The following is a 21,320-nucleotide window of genomic DNA, read 5'->3' on the forward strand; positions in this document are numbered from 1 at the left end:
CTCAAGTGTGAAAGGTTGTTTGTATGCAAAGAGAAACCTAGCTTCTTTGTTGATGATAATGTTATCATGTTGGTAAGATTGGGGTTTGTATCCATGCAGGTTAAATTACACTAAAATCATAAATTTGTCACATGTTTGCTTGCGTGAAGTGAATTGTTTAAACAAGCAAACCAAACTGTTTGGATCTGACACGGATGCTGACAGACTTCTTCCGAAATCAGTCAGACATAAACAAAACCATAAAACTGAAGTAACAATGTGGATTTCATCTGATCATGACATTTATTTACACAGTAGTATATGAATCAACAATACTGATACATCTTTGGAACCAGGTTCATGTGTTGCATCATCTTCTGTTAAGAGGAAAATGAGTACTTCAGAAAATAATCCAAAAGGTAAAAACTTCATATTTACAAAATAATAGGTCACATTATAATGGATAGCAGCTTTTTTAATATTTTTTTCCCATGTACTGTTTACGTAAAAACTGGGATTTTCACTGGCTGAGCAGTTGTGACAGAATACAAAGCCAGGAGAACTGACATGGAAAATATAAAGATAACTTCATATGAGGATCAGATGCTCAGTCAGCCGGACATTGTCAATGTGCGCTGACTCATGACATACACAGACAATGCCTAAAGGTCTGCACACACACTCACAGCTAATTTATTTTGTGCTATTTATATCTCTAGTTAACTGTTTCTATCAAAGCAAATTCCTAAAAAAAACTGTATACTCGGAAGTGCCCTGAGGGAAATGAGAGAGCAGAGAGGAAGGGATTAGCTATTGACATGAGGTCAAACATCCCATTTGGGAGGTAATAAGCATCCAACTCTAGCTTTGATGTGTTCCAGCAGACCTTCAGAGGACAGCGATGCTTTAGCTAGCTGATTTTGGGTGCAAGGCCGTGGAGGGAATTGGGGGCAAGATTTGCGAACACTTCAGGTAGCTTGGGAAATCAGAGATAAGTCATCACATATGAACGGATGTACAAGAACAGCAGAACGCTGACCAAGTTTCCCCAAGTGGCTGGCTCGTTTTTCATTGCTCATAGTCCAACACAAACAAGTGTTTTTCTTAATCTCTTCTCCCCTTGGACTTAGTTTCCATGCAGCTTTGGCTATTTTTGGTTTGTTTAAGATCCTGTGGTTACAAAAGGACTCCAAACTTGACAGACTTGTTGAGTTTAAGTGATACCTTTTCCAAGAAACTTCCATTCCTGACTTTTTCTTACCTCACTGTGACAGTATTTACTGATGTATTGCTAAATCACTTAAAACATCTTTAAAAAATTTTGAAATGACTTTATAGATCAAAAGTCTTTTTTTTTCTTCTCTCATTTCTGCGTGTCTTTAAGCATCTTTCTGGTGATCTTTCTCTCTTCCGGAGCTGAAGAAGGGACTTCTCCTTCAGCAGACAGATGTCCTTAAACCAAGACTGTATTGGGATACTATCCATAAACTAATTTAATCCAAACTGAATTATTTATCCGATTTGACTTGAATGTATTATGTTTATTCACTACCGCTTGCTTAAAAGCTAAATATTTTTCTCTCGAAATAGTGGGAAAAAGCATAAAAATTCTAACTCCCAGTTTCATGAATAGTGGCAGAATATAAATTAAACCCCCATAAAATATAATTGGTGGATTACAATTTATAAAGTTTGTTAAGATTTTAGATTTTTATCCCTTTTTGCCATTTTTAAAGAAGGGTCAATATTTTGTCTTGCTTTTGAAGATGTATACATCAGAACAAAAAAGACATATGCAAGCCCTTTATAATGTTCAGATGGAAACTGAACAACACCAGAGTTATTCCACGGAAATGAACTCCAGACATGCAGCAGTAATTGTCCTGCAGGGCATGGGAATGAACTTGTGTTGTGAATTCTTTTCAGTATGGCCTCTCAGCAGATTAACTCTGACTAATATAAACTCTCCACAATTAAGGGACAGCTGACTGAGGTCAGGGCCATTTGAGGTTTTCCATTTTTCACACTTAAGTGATTCACTGACAGTGATGATGCACACAGCTTGATAGCATTAAATATTGCCTTATTGCGACTGATGTACACCAGCTGCCAACTATTTCTGTAGCTGCTCTTCAATGCTGTTTTAGAACGTTTTTTCCTTTTGCAAAACTGGATAAACAAAGTAAATATAAGATCACAAGGCTGCACATGGTCCATTCATACTTAGTTTTCAAAGTTCTGTATGCTACTGAAGCACTTCCTTCTGGCAGAGGGAGATCTTCTAAAACAGGGGTGTCAAACTCATTTTGGTTCAGGGGCCACATTCAACCCGTATGTTCCCAATTGGGCTGGAACACTAACATAAAAGCAAAAAATCGCTTTTTTTTTTGTCACCCTAATCACTTATTATTACACATTCATTCACAGAGGCCAATGGATCTAAAATAAAATGCATTTCACTTTATAAGAAATTGGTTTATTTAAGTTTACACAGACTGAATATTTTACATCTGACCCTGAAGCAATACCAATAATAAACTCAGGAGGGACTACGGAAAAAAATGAAACACCTGCCTAAAACGTAAATGTGCAAATCAATGAAAAATTAAACTAAATTAAACTTGCAAACATTTGTGAACATAAGAATTTGGAGTTAACCTCCTTTCTCTCCTGAAACTTCACCCCACCATCAATATCAGAATTCAAATCCGGTGCAAAAACACATTTACAGTTATTCAAGTGTGCAAAACACAATGAAATGTCCAAGAATCTTTTCCTGGTTGGCTGCCTGAATTTTGTGGCAACACCTATCTTTTTCCTGACCATTAAAGGGACACCATCAGTGACCAGACTGACATCACGTGACCAGTTCACCCCAACGTTGTCCAGCACAGTAACTAGAGAGCTGACTATGTCATATGCTGCTGTTGTGTCCATCAACTCAAGAAACTACAGTGTGATGGTCTCTTTAACACCTCTAATAAATATGCACGGCTATATATATCTGTGATGTCAGTGCTTTCATTAACAGCGACCGAAAATACAATAAATGACTGGATTCCTTCATTTGGCACCTATGTCTCCTCAGAGATGTTTTTATGGAATCGTAATCCTTGACAGACTCATGTTGGCAAACGTAAACTGCTTTTTGAGGTACAACACTTCTGCAGCCTTCCTTCAGCATTTTTCATTAAGTTCACCATCCAAAAATGGTTTGGATGTTTGCTCCACCTTGTTTGCAATAAGGTAGCTGTCACTGCTCCATCACTGACGTCACGGCCACAGTAAATGCAGACAGTTATTTTGTTAGTCCAGCTAATAGTTGGTAAATCTTCTCTTTTCTTAACACCAAATGGTGAAACTTTTCTTTGTGGTGAGTCACATGGTGGTGCTGAATGTTATATTCGTTGAGCATTGCGACCTGTTGATGACATACCAAGCTTGCAGGTTTTGCATTCAGCTCTGTGAACAAATAAAACTCTGTCCATTTTTCCTGGAAAGCTCTGCACTCCACTTCAACCTTTTTTTCTTTTTGACAACATTTTGGTCATTAGGGTGTCACTACTGATCATTCTTATAGCAATGTAACAGTGGTGAGGATCTCGGGGAACCAAACTGCATCTTACCCAGACACAAAGCTGTTGGGTTTTGGTTTTGGCACCTGCAGAGATATGCTGTTTCACCTGTTTTGCTTTTCCTTTGCTCCCCCTAGTGGCGGAATTGCGCATTTCGTTTTTTTTCTTTACAAAATCATGACTCGCCACAGGAATGGACTAGAAACGTGCCGAGCCTGGTCGGGCCATATTTACAACACCCCTTGTGGGCCCTCTTTTTTCCCCGGGGTTCCCCCCTCCTGGGCGGGGGCGGCGGGCCCCTGCCTTGCTCCTCCCTGGACCAACCGTGGGCCGGGCGGATGGCTGCCTGGAGTGCGGAGCGGGTCTCCCTTGGGGGGTCCTGGTTCGTACCTGGGGTTGGGGCGGGGGGATGCCTGGAACTCCTGGGTGGTGGTGGGGTGCTCGTCTGGGGCTGTGGGCGTCCTTCTTCGGTGGGGCCCTGCGTTGGGCTCTCCCGGCGCGGCGGGGGGGCTGCTCTCCTGGTTGGGCTGGGGCAGCGCTCTCTTTCCCTCCGTGCCTCCCTGCTCTCTGGCTCTGGGGGCCTTGCGGCGGTCCTGCTGGCCCTGGCCTGGGTGGCGGGCTTGGTCGCCCGGGCGGCGGTTGTTCCCTGCCGGTTCCCGTGTGGCGTTGGGGGGATTCCGGCTGCCGCTGCTGCTGCGGTGGGGGTCTTGGGGTGGGGATGGCTGGACACTCTCCCTCCTTCTTTTCACGTTCCACCATCCATTTTAGAAGAACATAAACACTCACCTGAGCACAGGTGTTAGCTCACCTTTGCACTAACAGTTTGCATGATTGAATGACTGAAATATTTCACACTAGTTGGTTTTAAGGCATAAGTATGCGTGTGTGAACACTATCTGTTTTGTGTACATGTCGACAGGTGGACATTTTTGCAGCTAGCAGGTGTGTTTATAACATTTGAGTGTGTGTGTGGACAGGCTCCGCCCTTTTTGTACTACATTTGAACCTTACCATAATGATTAACAACCAGTAAACTTGTTGCTTTATGCTGCTTCATGGTCTTATCCCCCTTCCCCTCCTATTATCACCCTTCTACCCCCCCCCCCTCTCTCTAACGTCCCTCTCTCTTCTTCCCCTCTTTCCTTTTCCGTCCGGTCCAACACCAAAGATTTTCAAACATGATTGAAATTAATAAAGTTTGGCCTCAATTACAAAAGGGGTTTATTCAGTCATACCTTTGGTTTGTCTGAAGATTAATAACCCCTCTTGTTAAAGTAAAATATGTCCTACACAAGAGGCCCTCAACTCTCATCTGTCTGCCCAGCTGTTGGACAGGACAAGTTAAAAAAAAAAAAAAAGAAACGTGCTTTTTAAAAAAAACATCCTTATGATTTTTACTCTTCGTGACTAGGCCGTATTGAACCATCTGGCGGGCCGGACATGGCCCGCGGGCCTTATGTTTGACACCCCTGTTCTAAACAGAGTCCCCTGACTGTTTGCCCCACACTGAACCCTAACACCATGCTACCAATAAAAACTTTAAAAGATGTTTTTTTTTCCCGTTAATGCAGTTTGGGTCTAAAAATCTTTTCTAAATGTAAAAGTGAAGTGCCAAGGAGCAAAAACAGTAAAGTACCGATTTATATTTTTGAGTTGACAGAAAATGGCCTTTTTCAGAAGATGCATGTGACAGATCAACTGTCACACTTTAAGGAGGGAACTTTATTTTCTCTGGGTGGGTCCAGTGTCTGTGAGTTTAGTGTGACGAATCAGCTTTCACTGTATACTGTGGGTCCAGTCATTACCCTCTAAGTATGTACAATGGAATGTCCATCTTATTTAAAAAATTATAAAAAAGACCTTACAAACAAGTCCATACTTTGTCAGAATTCCCTTTGGGGCTACTTATAGCAGGACATGTGGCCCTTTAAAATTAATTAAATGAACAGCAGAAATTTTGACTGTTTCCAGTCAATCATGATGAACCTGGGATGAGAAAACTGCACTAGTGGTGAATTGTCCTTAAAGAGTCAGGAATAAGTTGTTATCCATGGAGCTGGAGACTGACAGGCAGTTTCGTCTGTTGGGGTGATGGGAAAGCCTATTTTAAAGATTAAACTGTCCGTTCACCAGTAAATCTACAGTGCAGCCTTAAGGTCATAAACAGCTTGGAAAAGCTTTTCTTTGAAGGGCGTCACCCTTGAGATTATGATAAGAAGCTTGTTTATCCACTACATTGAGGAGCAGAGCTGCCAGTTCTCCGCGTGGAAAGAGGAATTATTTAAAATGGTTTGGGAATCCGGTGAGCGTGTCACAGACTCAAGAAATGTTAAAGAGATTATGTCTCTCAAATGATTGAAACTAATCTGAAAGCAGTACTTACAGCCTATATCTACATCTGTCAATTTTTCTGTTTGTCCATACATTCATCCATCCATCTATCAAGCCTATTTTAATCTAGAAAACAAATGTTCTTACTTTAAAACACCAGGACATAGAGAAAAAGATTTGTTGACTGTAAACTACTCATGTTCTGTGGCAGTAAAACAAGTTTGTATTGTTAGCCATCCATCACTGGGTTGACTTGGGTCAACACTATTTATGTCACAAATAGAGCTTTGCATTAGTCAATGTTGGTCTACAGTGTTTGACAGCCAGAAGTACTTTGATTTGTTGTGATGCATCTTTGTGGGTTTCCATAAGACAACAACTTTTCATGGATTATACATTTACAGCCTTTTTTATGTTTACATTTACCCTCAAAATTCATATCCATTCTCACATTAGCTCATTTTTGCAACTTACCTAAACATTAGAAGATCGAAAATTGGAATAAAATTGTTGAGAAATTATTTTCATAGGGACAACTGGTCTTTTCTTCTCAGCATTATGTATGGTACAGTTTCGCAAGAAGATATTTTGTCACTTTAACAGTTTAACATTTACTGATGATCACTTCATCATTGCTTGTAATTAACAGAAATTGATTGCAACTACCATCCTCTCTAATGCTTTCTTTTTATTTCCTCTAGTGTTGTCTGGCTGACTGAAAGCCTGCAAGAATCAAACTAATGGGGTTTTCAGCACTGAAATTAAAGACTAGAAGGCTTTATGTGGAACACACATTCATATTAAATGTTTGGGTTAAAATCCCTAGTGGAGAAAGGGTCATTTTTTTCTGTTATCTGTCATTTATTTAATACAGTAATTTAATGTTCTGACCAGGAAAACAGCTTTAACTGCTTGTCAAAGGAAATGGGTGTTTGACAGCGTATGTGCGTCACTCTTGCTATTTATGGGATGTCAGAAGCTGTAGTCACCCTTGCATTTCATATCATCAAAACAGGAAACTGGAAATGAACAATTTTAGCCAATGAGCAGCAGCAATACACACAAAAGTTAACTTAGCTACTGTACGTCACAGCAGTGGTCTGTAGGTGTTCGTTTGTGCCATTAGGACTTTCTGGCTTAATGATTGCATATATATTTTAACTGCAGGCATTTTCATGAAAACACTGTAAACTGTGATGTATTGTGATGTAAATATATGATGTTCCTGGAATCTACTGGAGCCATTTTCCCTATTGGGGGTCACAGCCTTTAGTGTTCCAATTACCACAGGGACCACTGTTATCTTCACCTTCCACATTTTTCTACAGCTTGTTCTTCCTCCCGCTTGTTGGGATTCCTACAGCAATTTTCTCCCTCTTGTTCAGCGCTGCTATGTCTGTTCTGTAGGCTGGTACCATTTTGTCTGTCTGTACTCAGAAGTCCCACAGAATCTTGATCTTTTCAAGTACCATCAGAGGTGTTTCCCATCTTGACCTTGGGACTTCCACTCCATACTCAGCACAGAGGTTTCTGCACATCAAGCCAACCACTTACTCATAGAGTTCTATGAATGCACTGCCTGCTAGCATCTTACACCATTTTGTGGTGTACTGCAGGGGCGTCACAAAATAAACGAGTTATGCCAGCTCAGGTGTCATCTGTGTTACCAAGATTTGGACCAGCTGTTGAAGAATTTGCTGGTTTTAAATAGAAAACTGGAAGAAGAGATTTGTGGATTAGCAATTCCTATTAAGATTAAACAATTTGAGTTTTTTTTTAAACAATAAATAACTAATTTACATGAGTATATTTGTTAATGTAATTAAAACAGCCATCACAAGAAAAAAAAAGGTGACCACAAGTTTAGTACAAGATCATTAAAACACTCTACCTCACATTCCTTACTTCTTTTTTGTGTTATGTTAATAAATAAGAAGTGACAACTCTCATTCAACATTAAATATGAACAACTAGAGAATGTTGTTCCAACTTTCACAACCACATATTTTTAGCATGGAGAATAAATACTTTTCAGATTCTAAAGACAAAGTTTGCGGCAAAGCCCAAAGAACCTTTCCATCCCATTTTTTTAAGCATACTTGTTTCATAATGTCTCAACCACAAGTGTACATTACAGATTTCTAGACAGGGTCAGTCCTGTAAAACAGCCAATGTCTTAGGTTCCAAGCAATTTTCAAGAGAACTCTTAATGAGGTCTGTTTTCAGCTATTGATTTAAAGATCTATGGAACTTTGAAAGTGGGTCTCCACATTTGCAATAACTGTATTTACATTGGGAATTTTTATATTTCTCTCGGTACAACTGTGTTGGTCACAAGTACCAGTAAAATAAATCCACACTGTGGTGTTGTCTGATGCTAAGTCCAAATTCCTTCACTACTTACTACATAGTACATTATATAGTGTGTTCTCCATTTTGTAGTGCTGTTCAAATCTACAATTCCAAAATCGAGTGCCCTAGAAGTTTCCCAGAAGTCTCTGCGAAAAACCAGTGTGTGTCGATACTCATTACATTTGCGAATATATACCACAATGCATTGTTGAACAATTTTTGCAAAGAAAATTTATTTAAATGTACATTTTTAATAAAATATCAACGATTTCATCTTCAGAACACTGTGGGTTCATAAATGGTGGTCACAAAACGCTCATATCAATGAGATTTTCCACTTTGTTAAATCAATGACATCATATTCCCAGTTTAAAAAAAGAAGTAGTGAGCATGGTGTCCAAATTGCCTTTAAAATCCAGGGCACTAAATAGTCCCGCACTATTTAGTTTTTTTAGTCGTTAGGAATTAGGGTGGGAATTCGGACATACCCTATGAGAAATATGTGACACGTCTAGACTGAAGTGAAAATGATGACCAGGGACAGTCCACAGTTGACTCACACTCTGGCTGTCAAATGAAAAATTGTTCAAACACAATGCATTGTGATCTATATTCGCCAAGCAGCCATCTCCAACCCTGCTCATTCTGAGCTACTGCGCTGCTTGTTTTGCAGCTAACTCCTCTTCAGTAGTTCCTGATTAGCTGGATTGAGTGAGCCCAGTTTCTGATTGACTGAACACATCTGATCCAGGTGACCAGTGATTACTAAAGCAGGGTTAGCTGCAGAACAAGCTGTGCAGTAGCTCACGAGGAACAGGGTTGGAGACCATATAATGCATTATAGTGAGTAGTGTGGGAATTCGGACACGTCTATCTTTAAGAAAAGGTGTCTTTAAGTTGAACGGAACGCAGTTCAATTAAACTTCCAGTTCATTATAATTTTTCTTGACTGTAATGCTCTGTTTTCAGGTTTTGTGTTTTTCCCCTGTCACACCAGGTTCAAGATGCATACTATCCACAGGTGCCTTCAGTGCATGTAAATGTCTGGTTTTGAGTGGGTCTGGGTCTTGGAATTGTAGACTCAGACACACCAACAAAATGGCGAACGCACTAAATAGTGCACTATGTAGTGCACTATGTAGTGATTGAAGGAATTCAGACACAACCAGATTCTCCCCATAGTAGGAGTAGAAGTGTGGACTTCCAACAAGCTCACTCCTGTTTGGTGAGAGTGGTTGCCATAGAAATGTTGGCTTAGAATAACTCAAACCAATCACCGCTCATTGATGATAACTTCTTTCAACATGTTCATATCGTGAAAAAATAGTTGGAGCCCATTTTATATGAGTGACGTCACACTCAGTGCAGTTCTCATTCACTGTCAATGGTCGTACTCCATGGTCGTTCTTGCATCATCTACATTCTGACTGTATATACTGCATTATTTATTATCTTTTTTCATTTATTTTATTTAAAAAAAAACTTTATTTTTATAATTATTAAGTTAATTTGCAACAGAATTGTAAACTTGAAATGAAACAAAATTGTGCTCTGATTGTGAATCTGATGTGGCACAAAAATTGCTTAGGTGTAAGAAAACAGGGAATAAATGTGTTTAACTGGACAAAACAGAAGGTGCACATCTAAGACTGAATAATGAATATGTGGTTTCATTAGAATGCACTCAACAGAACCCAAGGTAACAAAGAAGGTTCTACTAGGAAATAGCTAATGGTATATCTGTAACCAACACCATGGTGGATTCCCTCCCTAACATAGACAGAGAGCATGCAGAACAACCAGCAGCCATCTGCAGTGTGAGCTTTATCAAGCAACCGCTTCTCATAAGTCAGCAGTTAGCAGCATGCCATTCGACTTGCCAAAAACATTTAGAGAACCTTTCCGATCAAAACTAAAATAGAAACCACACAAGCCAAACTTAGAAGCTAATGCTGAGCCACTGCTATCTTGTGCAAGCTCATAGTCTACTTTCATTTCTGCCAGCTGGCTCCCCCAAACCTGCCCGCTGGGGATGATCCTTCAGAATCATTCAACTGTTGAACAACAGAAGAATAAATGTGATCAATTAGTGCATTTGACACTTATTAGAGCATGGAGAAAATATGGAACAAGTTAAGAAGCCCAAAGAACACATTCAGATTCAGAACAATGAACAATAAATAAAAATACTTTTGGAAAGAACCTCATTATAACTGGATAGACTCATGTTTTAGTGTGAAGCTCATGTGTGATACATTATGAGACAACTGATCATTCCAGAGAATGAGAAATAAAGGAGAAACTGATTTTTATTTGTTTAATTGTTAATTTCATCTAATCATACTTTTCCAATATTCTTTAAAATTCATTTGAGTTGTTGTCATCTTTTGGCACAATACGAAGCCCATCCTATTCCAAAATATGCTTATTTGATGGGAAATACTCAAGTGCAGCTCTTGCTACACAGCATTTAGACTGACCTGTTAGTAAGAATTTTCATAAATACAATAAAAAATAGAATAGATTAACTTTTTTGTATCATTCAGATGCTACAATTGTACTTTACAACAAAATGCTTTATTTAGGATGTGTATTAAAAAGTGGTTCCTCGTTTAATTTTAAATAAAAGTACTTAAGGCTTATTTAAAGTTGTGTCTAAAATGTTTGTTAAATACAAAACATTCATTATAATATCTGCCTGATTTGCACAAGTGCATTTCTGCTTTTCAAGACAAAAACGCTAACAGACTTCCAGAACATGACAGCAGATGACATGAAAATGGTCCAATCACTTCTTTCCCCGAGACTCACTCGTCCCACACACACATTGAGCACTGACACATCTTGGCAAAAGCATTTGCATGATTACAATCTTCAAGCCAAACACAGACCGGCACAAAGTGCAATAGGTGATTACTGATAGAAATGATGGCCACCTACTTGCTGTATGGATGGAAATCTAATGAAAAGACAAAAAGACCATTAGAGCAACAGCTGTGACTGTGTAAAAGTGTGAGACGCCCACAAGCAGAAACAGATTCAGACATAAACACAGTCCACCTACACATTCTTTGTCCACTTTGAATGTGGTTTCTGCCATCACTCATGAACTGAAGCTTGAGTGGGAGGAGACCCACTGTCCTTTGTGTGGGCAAACATGCTCTGAACTGTTCTTGATGAAACCCATGAAAAGAAATAGAAGAGATGAGGAAGACAAATGTCTGGGGAGGAGGAGCATACTCACTTTTTCCACTGGGAGTCACGCAGGAACCTCTCCGCTGACTTTTTGCTGGTGTGGATTGCCAAAGCTGGAAAATCAACATCTGCCAACAGAGCAACCGCAGTGTTACTCTAACCTATCCGGTCAGAACAGAGAGTGCTGCATCACCATGGCAGTTTTTTTTTTTTAATTTAGTGACACTGCAAGGTTTTTGACTCTAACAAGTCAAAAACCAAGTTCCAAAAAATTAAGAAAGGTTTTCAGTGCAATGCAAGTAACCCTTGGTACAAAATTTACAGTTTGTCACAATCTGATGTGTTTAGCTCTATTTGCAATGATCCTGAACAGCATTTTGCTTTTCAGAGTGCTAGTTGCCTTTTGGAAGTCCTTAATTAATGGCTCTTGCGCAGGGAATTCCTAATGCTTCAACATGATAGCTAAAGGGCCTTGTAGGTGTCACAGAGAAGGCCAGGGATGAATGTTAATACAGTGTGAATAAAATACATCTGCCAAAGTCAGAGAAAGGTGGCTTGTGTTTGTTATAGAGAGCTACAGCTAATAAAACTTCTATTTTTACAGCTCTCATTTAACAATGGTTCTCACGTGCGACAGTTATAATTGTGCCAGTCATCTTTTAACAATAGTGGACATGCTTATCTGTCATCTGAGCAGAGCTCCATAAACACTAGTAGATGGAAAGAATCTCAGGGCGAGAACCATCAAGCCGTTAACTCAGCAGCTGTTAGGCGGCTTGTTTCTCTAAGGGATCCAGGCTGACCAGCGCTGTGGGCTGACTGATTACTGTTTTCCCTCCATGGTGCTTTCCAGCATTGGACCCAGGGCTCGGCACACATGTGACGGTGACTGGAAAGCTTTGCAAGTGGAACTGTCAACACCAGGACATAAATAAAGTTAAAGATAGGGCGATGTGGCTTCAACTGATGTTTCTGGTCACCCAGAAGCTTTTTATAGAAACACTCTGATTTATAAAAGGCTAACAGGGACTATTTTTGACCTTGTGGACCTGAGGGATATGAGCCCTGGAAACTTGTGTCACTTCTGGATATACGGCTGACCCCTCTGACTTGAATGTGTCAGTGGTGGTTGGCTGTGGGACCTGCAGCAGATAGCTTATGCGGCACGGATCAAACTGAGCAGAGGTCTCTGATGTTTTTGGAGAGCATCCAAAAGGATAGACACAGACATGATCACATGCATCCATCACACTCAAACATGTACAGTTATCAGACTGTTTTTGTTTTTCAGTTGGACTCTGCTATAAACTGCTATAAATCCTTCAATTGTATAAAAAATAAATATTTAGCAAGTTTGACTGAAATCTTTTTTTTAAATGTAATCTAATCTTTATAATAAACAAAAGTTTGGTGCCTTCAGTTAAACAATTAAGCTTTTTTTCCCCTAGATCATACTTCAAAGTTTAAATTTGCATCATAGAGATAATAATTTATGAAATTAAGTTTTTTTTGTATATTGATACAAAAAGTTGCATCATTTTGGTTCACAATGCTATTTATCTAATGCTACAATCCACTCTTCCAACTTCACATTCCACATTAAAAAGTTAAATGATGATAATTTGGAGTCAGAGATTTCAGACGTTAGATTTATTAAACATTTTGAGGATTTTATATTAACTAAGTTTGACATTTATCACATAAAGAAACAAGCGTAAAGATTGTAAGTAACAAAAGTTTACTAAAAAGTGAATATCAAAATGAAAAACTTGAAATATAAATTGTTAAAACTAAAGTAAAACCTTTTATTATTATTAAATGTAATAGCATCAAAATTGAGGGATTTTTTTTTATTTCAGTTCTTATATGATGTTTAAGAAAATAAGCTGTTGTTAGATTTGCCAAATATAAATACATTCATAGAAGAAAACCGCTTCCTCTTTTTGAAGTCATAATTTGAACTGCTTTGTTGCTTTATTCTGAGATTCAGCACACTGTTTTAAAATGTTTGTATTTGGAAATGTTTGAATGTACAGTAGTTCAAGCATTTAAATGCTTGGATGTAGTTAAAAAAATGAATTTTATGTGGAGTGTTTTGCACAATTAGATGCTTTTTTAAGTTTTTAAAGTTAACCTCCTAAGACCTGGCATCCACGTGGACATCCTATTTTGGGCTATATTAACACAGTAGTCAATTGTGCTAAACTGGGGTCCTGTGACTATGTGTGTAGAAGGTTAACTCAAAAAATTAAGAAGAATTAAAGAATGATTGAGTTCTGTTTTTTTGTATTTAAAACTATTACTTTTCCCTAAGCTCGCCGTAGAAAATGCTTGTGTGCAAAACATTAACTTCCAGACCAGTGCTGCAACAAAAAATCAAAACTACTTTTTAAGCATGTAATCGCTTCTGCAAAGAATGGCCATTTTTACTAATTCTATTTACATCCAGTTGTGTGTTATTACCTTTAGGTCTTCATTTTCTCTTGGTTTGTTTTTTTACTTCAAGAAACAGGGGTCCATCCCAATGAAGAAACAGATTACATAGTGACTACAGAATTGTTTATAATTATAAATGTATCAAATCCGATTTGAAACATTCTTGCATCTGTTTATGTCTTTTCTCTCAAATGTATTGCTTATTCAACTACTCTGCATGCAAAGGTTTTCTAAGTTTTGAAATACAAAGAAAAATTTGGAATCATGAATTTTGCTATTTTATCCAAATGATGGCATCAGCATATAAATCTAGCCAATGTTTCCTAAAAAAAAAAAAAAAGCACAATAATCCTGCATTTTTTCACAACTTAAAATATTTTTTTTGTGCCGAAATTAGTTAAAAGTCCCAAATTAATTTCTTTGAGCATTAATGGCTTGGTAACACCAATTTATTGTTCAGTCAAATCTCAAGTGGATTTTCTTAACATTTTGAGCAAACCAATCTTTTATTAATAAGTGCTTATGTTTAAACATGTTAGCTGTACATTTATGACCCCTGAATTTGCTATGAAAATAACTGAAAGCGTCTTTGGGGCTCCCTCTGGTTCTTCACATGTGATCTACAGTAACTATTACACAGTACCTGTACCTGCCACTCTGTTTTCATGGTTACTTGCCATGGTTACCTTCCTCACCTTGCTTCCCAGGATTGGGGTTCCCTCACTCTCTGTCTTCTGCAGCATGAAGGGTAGATAAATGAGAGAGAAAAAAAGGATGTTTTTAAGATGATTTGTTGTCATAAAGTCTGATTAAAGGCTTGAAAAACCAGTGTGTGTGTTGAAGTCCAAATGCATCAAAACAGAAGTAGTTTCATTTAATTTCTCAAACATCTTGTAAAGGTATCAGCACCGAGTAGAGAACCATTAACCGTACAAAGAAATGTTTCACTCTGAAAAGCAACACCTAAAAGATGGTATTGAATTCACAGTAGAACAAAAAAAAACTGCTTTGTCATTAAAGGTGTAACTTAACTTTCTTCAGAAATGGCACCCCTCACAGTTAAATACAAATCTATACTTCTTAGTCTACTGCAATTGTTTAGATGTGTTTACTTAACTAACTAAACACTCCTGACACAGATTTTAAACAGACATGTATGAAATAAATTAGGGCTGACTGAGCTCTGAAGCAGCACTCACTGTGTGGGTTGCTAAGGACGGTCAGTAAAAACAATACATCTGGGGTTGATTCAATGCCCTATAAAGGACTCTCAAGCAAGTTTTTCTCCCCATCAAAACCTGTCCAGCTTCAAACTCGGTGATGCCAGGGGGGTTAGCGTGTCACTGTCGTGCCCCACATACTGAATCTTTGTGCTAAGAATGAGGGTTTATCTGAGAAATGAGGCCAAGCTCAAACAATACCAGATAAAAGGTGCCATATAAGTTGACAGCCAAGTATTGAATTACTGATCATGAGCTGTCACCCAGGACAGCAAAGATCTGTTTGTTTTAATTAACCCAGCAGGACACCAGTGATGGTGCTAAGAAAAGACATCTCATGTTCTCTTTTTTATCATTTATTATGTACTAGGTGGCCAAGGCCACTTCACACAACCTAAATGTTTACAGCATTTATATATTATTAAACCTATCAAGGGTGTGTATATTGCAAGCAATATGTGACAGATATTCTTCAAAGCTGACCCTGAGCCAGGATTAATGTCAAGAACATGAGGGACAGCTGGTGTGAGTATATATATGTGTGTGTTTATCTGATTTGGTCCAGATAACTCCCCCCCACCTAATGAAATGGCACTTGTCACCATGACAGGGAGGGTCTTTCTGCGAAAAAAACAGGTTGGATATTTTTATTGTATGGCTTTACTTTCCAGCAAGGTGATATTGATGGATCACTGGCTCGTGGCAACGTGTGGACAATATGGGGCGGCCAAGCATTTGTTTTGTGGTACATGCTCAGTTTGTATCCATGGTAACCACAGCTGTGTCCTTTCATAGGGAGGTATACAAGCTATCTTTGCCAATTATCAAGAAATGGAAAATGATTTAGGAGTTGAGCATCCTGCTTCCACCTCAGCTGCTAAGAACGGAGGATGTGAATCACACAGCATCCTCAACACAGCAATATTCAATTCTGCAGTTATTCGTACGTTGCACTTCTGCTGAGTAAGAATGTTCTATTTTCTTAAATTTAATTATTGCTTTTTCCTCTGTTGGCTGTACAACAAATTACCTTGTTAGGAGATAATAAGGTTTACCTTCATCCCTGCTGTGGCATCATACGTCTGTCTATGTGTGCTTTTTGGCTCGTACGCTTTGACAACGGTGTTGCATATTGAGTTACATTTAAAAAAAATAAATCAATCAACTAATAATCTTTTTTAAATATTAGGTTATATTAAATCCAGTGAGCATAACAATTGAACATTGTTCATTTTGGGGACAGAGTGGCTCAGCCGATATAACAAAAATGTGGAAGAAAACATTTGGGATTTTTATTTTAATTGACCTGAAGTCCACTGTTATTGTTATCAAAAAAGGTGTTGAAAACATGACAAGCTAAAACCATTAATGTGTATTTGTGGAATTTACACTCATGAATATATTTGTATTCACGAAAAAAATATGCATTAGATGTAGCACATCTAAATTATCTCATAAGCAATTGTTTAGTAGTTTGAGACCAACTCCATCTTACTTGTGAAAGTATTGTCAGTCACTTGTTCCATAAGTATTAACATAGACTGTGGGTCACCTAACATGTGGAAAATGAGGTCGGGTGGAAGTGGTGCATCCTGATTCATCAAGTCTGTTCTGTTATCTGGGTTACACAATAGGTGTAACTCTCTTGTTAAATGTTTCCAGTAGTTATTTTACTGATGGTTTAAGCATATTCTGGTTTCAGTTTTGCAACAGACCAGTGGAGGGCTCCTTTCCTACAAAAAGAAAACCCTTAGAAAAAGATCAATCCAGCTGATCTGTTGAGGGAAAAGCTCCAAGAAGATCCTCAGGAGTTTCCAGATAAGCTTCAGTGATTAGCAAGTCTAAATCACAGTAACATCTGTGAAAAATTCAAACACTGAAATATGCTGAGATGGAGGTGTTTGTTCTTGCTTTAGTTTATATGCTTTAGTGGTTTCAGATCAGCTGTGTTGAAAGGGCGTCCCCAGTGCTGGTTCCAGAGGGACTCTGAAAGTATAAGCAATGCTCCTGAAAGGCCACCAGCTCCCAGGCAGAAATAGGAGCCAGCAGTGCCAACCCAACCCAACTGACTGCTAATAAACCCAAGACAAAGAACACAAGCTTGGCAAGATCAGACGCAAGAACACAAGTAAATTAACTACTGAGAACCTCCATACTGAAAGACCAGCTACATCACAGAGCCTGATGAAAGACTCATCACGGAGACTTACGACAATTGTAGAGGTTACCCTACTACATTGTTAAAAACGTAAAGGAAAACGAAGAACGAAGAAATTCATTGTTAACAAATTGTAACAAAATTGTTAGCCCCCCAAAAAATGTAATTCATTCATTCATTCATTCATTCATTCATCTTCTAAGCCGTTTAGTCCCTTTTGAGGGGCACGGGGCAGTCGGGGACTGTCCCCAACTGTGGGCGAAGGCAGTGGACATCCTGGACAGGCCGCCAGTCTGTTGCAGGGCCACAATCACACACCCATGCAACACTCATATTCACACCTAGGGACAGAAACATTTTCACTTTTTCAAAATTATCTTCCAAACTCTGTTAAACAAAGCAAAGAAATTTTTAACACAGCTTTTGCTAAAATCCTAGCTTCCTTTTGGATGCTTATGTTACTTTACTTTGCATGTAAAAACAAAATTATGAAACAAAAAGAAAAGCTAACACAGTCCAAATTATTAGCCTCCTTAAGAAGTGACCTTTTACCTGTAGGCAATAATAAAGTCAAGTTCAAACTGAGGGTTATCTCCCAATTTAGACACTATAACAATCTAAGTTTAGCTGTCACTTAATAAAGCATCATGGCAAAAATAAAAAGAAACCATTTCATCTACTAAACCCGTTTTGTAGCCAGCATGTTAACGATTTACTAATGTGTTTAAGATCGTTATCTTTTATCATAAGCAAAAGAATACACTGAACGTGTTTTAGATGAAAACTGTCAAACAAGCTTATATGTTAGACAAACTGGCAAACCTTTCTAAACAAACAGCACTAAAGGAATCTGACACACCAGTCTGCTTTGTTCAATATTTTTTTTTGGTTGTGAATTGAATCAGTGTTGAAATAAATCATAATACCCCTAGTAGCTGTAGGTCTTTTGTAAAATGTTTACTGTCATTATTAGGGAAGTCAGCAACATTATGGGTCTTTCTTTAAATTGACACACATAAATCCAGCAGAGCAGTACGTTACCCAAAGGTTCAATTTTGCTGATGGTCGCAGAATCAAGAAGTGCTAATTAGCCCCAGCCTGCACGTTTCTACAAATCCCAATGTAGGGCATCAGAAATGTCTTTGCATTTCAGCTTACCATTTATGAATGAACAATCGCACAGCGTGGTTCGTCTTGTGACCCTTAAGTGGCTGAACAGGCCGATGTGGGAATAGGAAATGAGTGAGTGAATTTAAGAAATGATCTAATGTTGTTGATTTGAGGTGGTACAAACTCAGCTTTGAAAATGAGGCAGCTAGATGTTATTACATTATCATAATTTCCAGATTTAGTCCCCTATAATCTTAGAATTTCAGATTGAAGTACTTTTTTCCACATGACTATGAACAGCTCTATAATTTGTGATGTTTCATTGTCATACCGGTTCATCCTCTTCAAGAATAAACTGAAAATTGCAGAAATCTGATGTTGGCAATGTCTGAATTATTTTTACATCTATTACAGGCAGATTTATCCCTTTAGGACTTTCGGATAAGCCTGGTTAGCATTTATCCTGATTGTAGTTTTTATCTAGAAAATGTTCAGGTTGTGATGGGATGGATGGGGTGCTGATAAAACAATGCTGGATCCGAGCAGCAAACTGGGCTGTTCTCTGAGAGACACGTCTTTTTTTAGACTATAAATCTGTATGCCCATTGTTTGTCCTGCAGGTTTGTATTTCAAAATGTTGCTTCGTCTGGGGAAAAAAATAACTTCAACAAGCAAGAAGATAGTCTGCCGCTAAAAATACATGTGACACAGTCCATTTCTGAGTTCTGACTCTAATATTATGTTACACGGGGCATCGATTGTGGCTCAGGATGATATGCCCGTTCAGGTATTCTCTGCCTCAATAAAGCCCACTGATGCTATTTTGAAAGGGTTATTTAGTCCCATCTTGTGCACTTCACGTTATATATTTCATTCTTTATTTTTTAACCGGTGAGCAAAACCCATTTTTTTACATAAATGTCAGACGGCATTGGAACAACCTTTTGATTCCAGCTTAAAACAACAGAGAGACATGGACAAGGTCAGGCATTATTGACTGAGAAAAGCTGCCACCTTGAGCTGATAACCTGTGTTTCCACGGTAACATGATATCATCTGTAGATCATTATATTTCTTTTCTCAGCTATTTTTCCCTTTATCATCTCACGGGGTTATTTTTAAGTGTCTTTTAATCCACATATCTGAAAAACAAATCAGTTCGTGCAGAGTTCAAACAAACAAAGGTAAATGCTGCCACCCTCAGGATGATCAATTAAGAGCAAGCAGTCTGCACAAGTGATAAAATAAATATTAAAAAGTTATTTGTCGAATTAATTTAGCAGTATTTTAATTGAACTCAAAATTATTTTTTGAAACAAAAATAAGTTTTTCCCCATTTTTAAAGGAGTCATAATATGTTTACCATGAATCAAACTCATAGAAACTAAATAACCCAACATGTAAAGGTCACTTCCCAGCATTACTGATTTTTTAATAATAATAATACTAATCCCACAATATGGAAATTCTTTTCTGCATTTGACCCATCCCCTGGAGGAGCGGTGAGCTGCAGCTGAACTGCGCTCAGGAGGCAGTAGCGTTAAGGGTCTTGCCCAAGGACCCCCACTGGGTGATGGTAATTGCTTGATATAATAATTGCCCCCAATACCATTGTTTATTCCCCACCAGGAATCAAACCCTGCATTCTTGCGTGGCAGCCTTTACCTTACCAACCAAGCTACTGCTGGATCACAGGATCTACTTTGTCTTAGCGGGCTTCTTGGTCTTTTTGGGCAGCAGCACCCCCTGTATGTTGGCAGCACGCCGCCCTGAGCGATGGTGACTCCGCCCAGCAGCTTGTTGAGCTCCTCGTCGTTGCAGACAGTCAGCTGCAGGTGAGGGGGGATGAGCGGTCAGATACTCCAGCACCGGGGCCCCGGCACGCTCCGCATAGTTGCCTTTGCGCAGCAGTCTGTGGACACGACAACTGCAGACCAGCGCGGGAGGAACGGGTCTTCGCCTGGGCTTTACCACCAGTCTTTGTGCCTCCAGACATGTTTTACGTTCTTTTCTGAATCTACAGAGAAAGGAAAAAAATTCTTCTCTGCATTTGACTCCTCTGCTGGGTGGAGTGGTGCAGCTAAACCATGCTCAATCTTGCCCAAGGGCCCCCACTGGGTGATGTTAATTGGTCGCCATTGATATGGTAATTGCCCCATGACCAACCATTGTTCATTCCCCTCTGCGAATTGAACCCTGGTTCCCTGCATGGTAGCCTTTGACCTTACCAACCGAGCTACCCAGCAGCTTGATCTCTACAAAATGTAAAAACAAAATATCCATGCTTAAGAAAGCACATTAAATAAAAATACCACTTCACTAAAATAATTTAGTTGCATCAACCTTTTAACATATATTTTTCTAATTATTTAAATATTTTCCATATCTTCTTTCACTTTTGGCTTCTCCCATCAGGGGTTGCCACAGCGAAACAACCCTCCCACGAGGATGAGTCGCATGGTTATCTTGGCAATGTTTTTATGCCGGATGCCCTTCCTGACGCAACTCAATCCAACCGGGCTTGGGACCGGCACAGAAGCAGAGAAGGAAATAGAGAGCAGCCCGGATGCAAACCCAGGTTTCACGGACGGAAGGCACTGCAAACCAGCACAAGCTAAACTGGCCCCCTTGCATTTTTCTAAATGCACAACAAAAATGTTTTTATGTTTTTTCCCCAGCAGGCACCACATCTTTGGTGTCTCACAATTTAAAGAGTTAAACTATGAACAGGGTTTAAGATCAGGGAACGAACTTTGGTCTAAACATGAACAATGGTAATGCAGAGTAAATATGGCTTTTTCCATATTTAAAACTGTCAGGAATGTTTCTTTTTTTGATTGTTCAATTCAAATTTGCGAATGCAGTAACAGACTCGTTCATCAGTCCTACAATCATCCAGGCTTTAACCTGGCTACTAAATACCCTGATTCTTATTCTTGTTAGCAAAGGAGAATTTAAACATTT

The 21,320-nt window shown here is 38.8% G+C and overlaps 1 long non-coding RNA gene and 1 pseudogene across 2 annotated transcripts; both read right to left on the reverse strand.

The window, feature by feature from the left end:
• Window positions 1–10,183: 10,183 nt before the first annotated feature.
• On the reverse strand, window positions 10,184–14,622 carry LOC144990959 (uncharacterized). Its single transcript, XR_013654843.1, has 3 exons — window positions 14,564–14,622; window positions 11,482–11,560; window positions 10,184–10,291 (listed from the first exon to the last, which is right to left on the reverse strand). It is a non-coding gene; the product is annotated as an uncharacterized LOC144990959 (long non-coding RNA).
• A 5,308-nt stretch (window positions 14,623–19,930) lies between these two features.
• Window positions 19,931–20,573, reverse strand: LOC110017420 (histone H2A-like; annotated as a pseudogene). The gene has a single exon (XR_013654844.1). The product of XR_013654844.1 is annotated as a histone H2A-like (transcript).
• Between the last annotated feature and the right edge of the window lie 747 nt (window positions 20,574–21,320).

This window comes from Oryzias latipes, chromosome 3 (assembly GCF_053564925.1).
Source record: "Oryzias latipes strain Hd-rR chromosome 3, Olatipes_Hd-rR_3.1".
NCBI lineage: Eukaryota > Metazoa > Chordata > Actinopteri > Beloniformes > Adrianichthyidae > Oryzias > Oryzias latipes.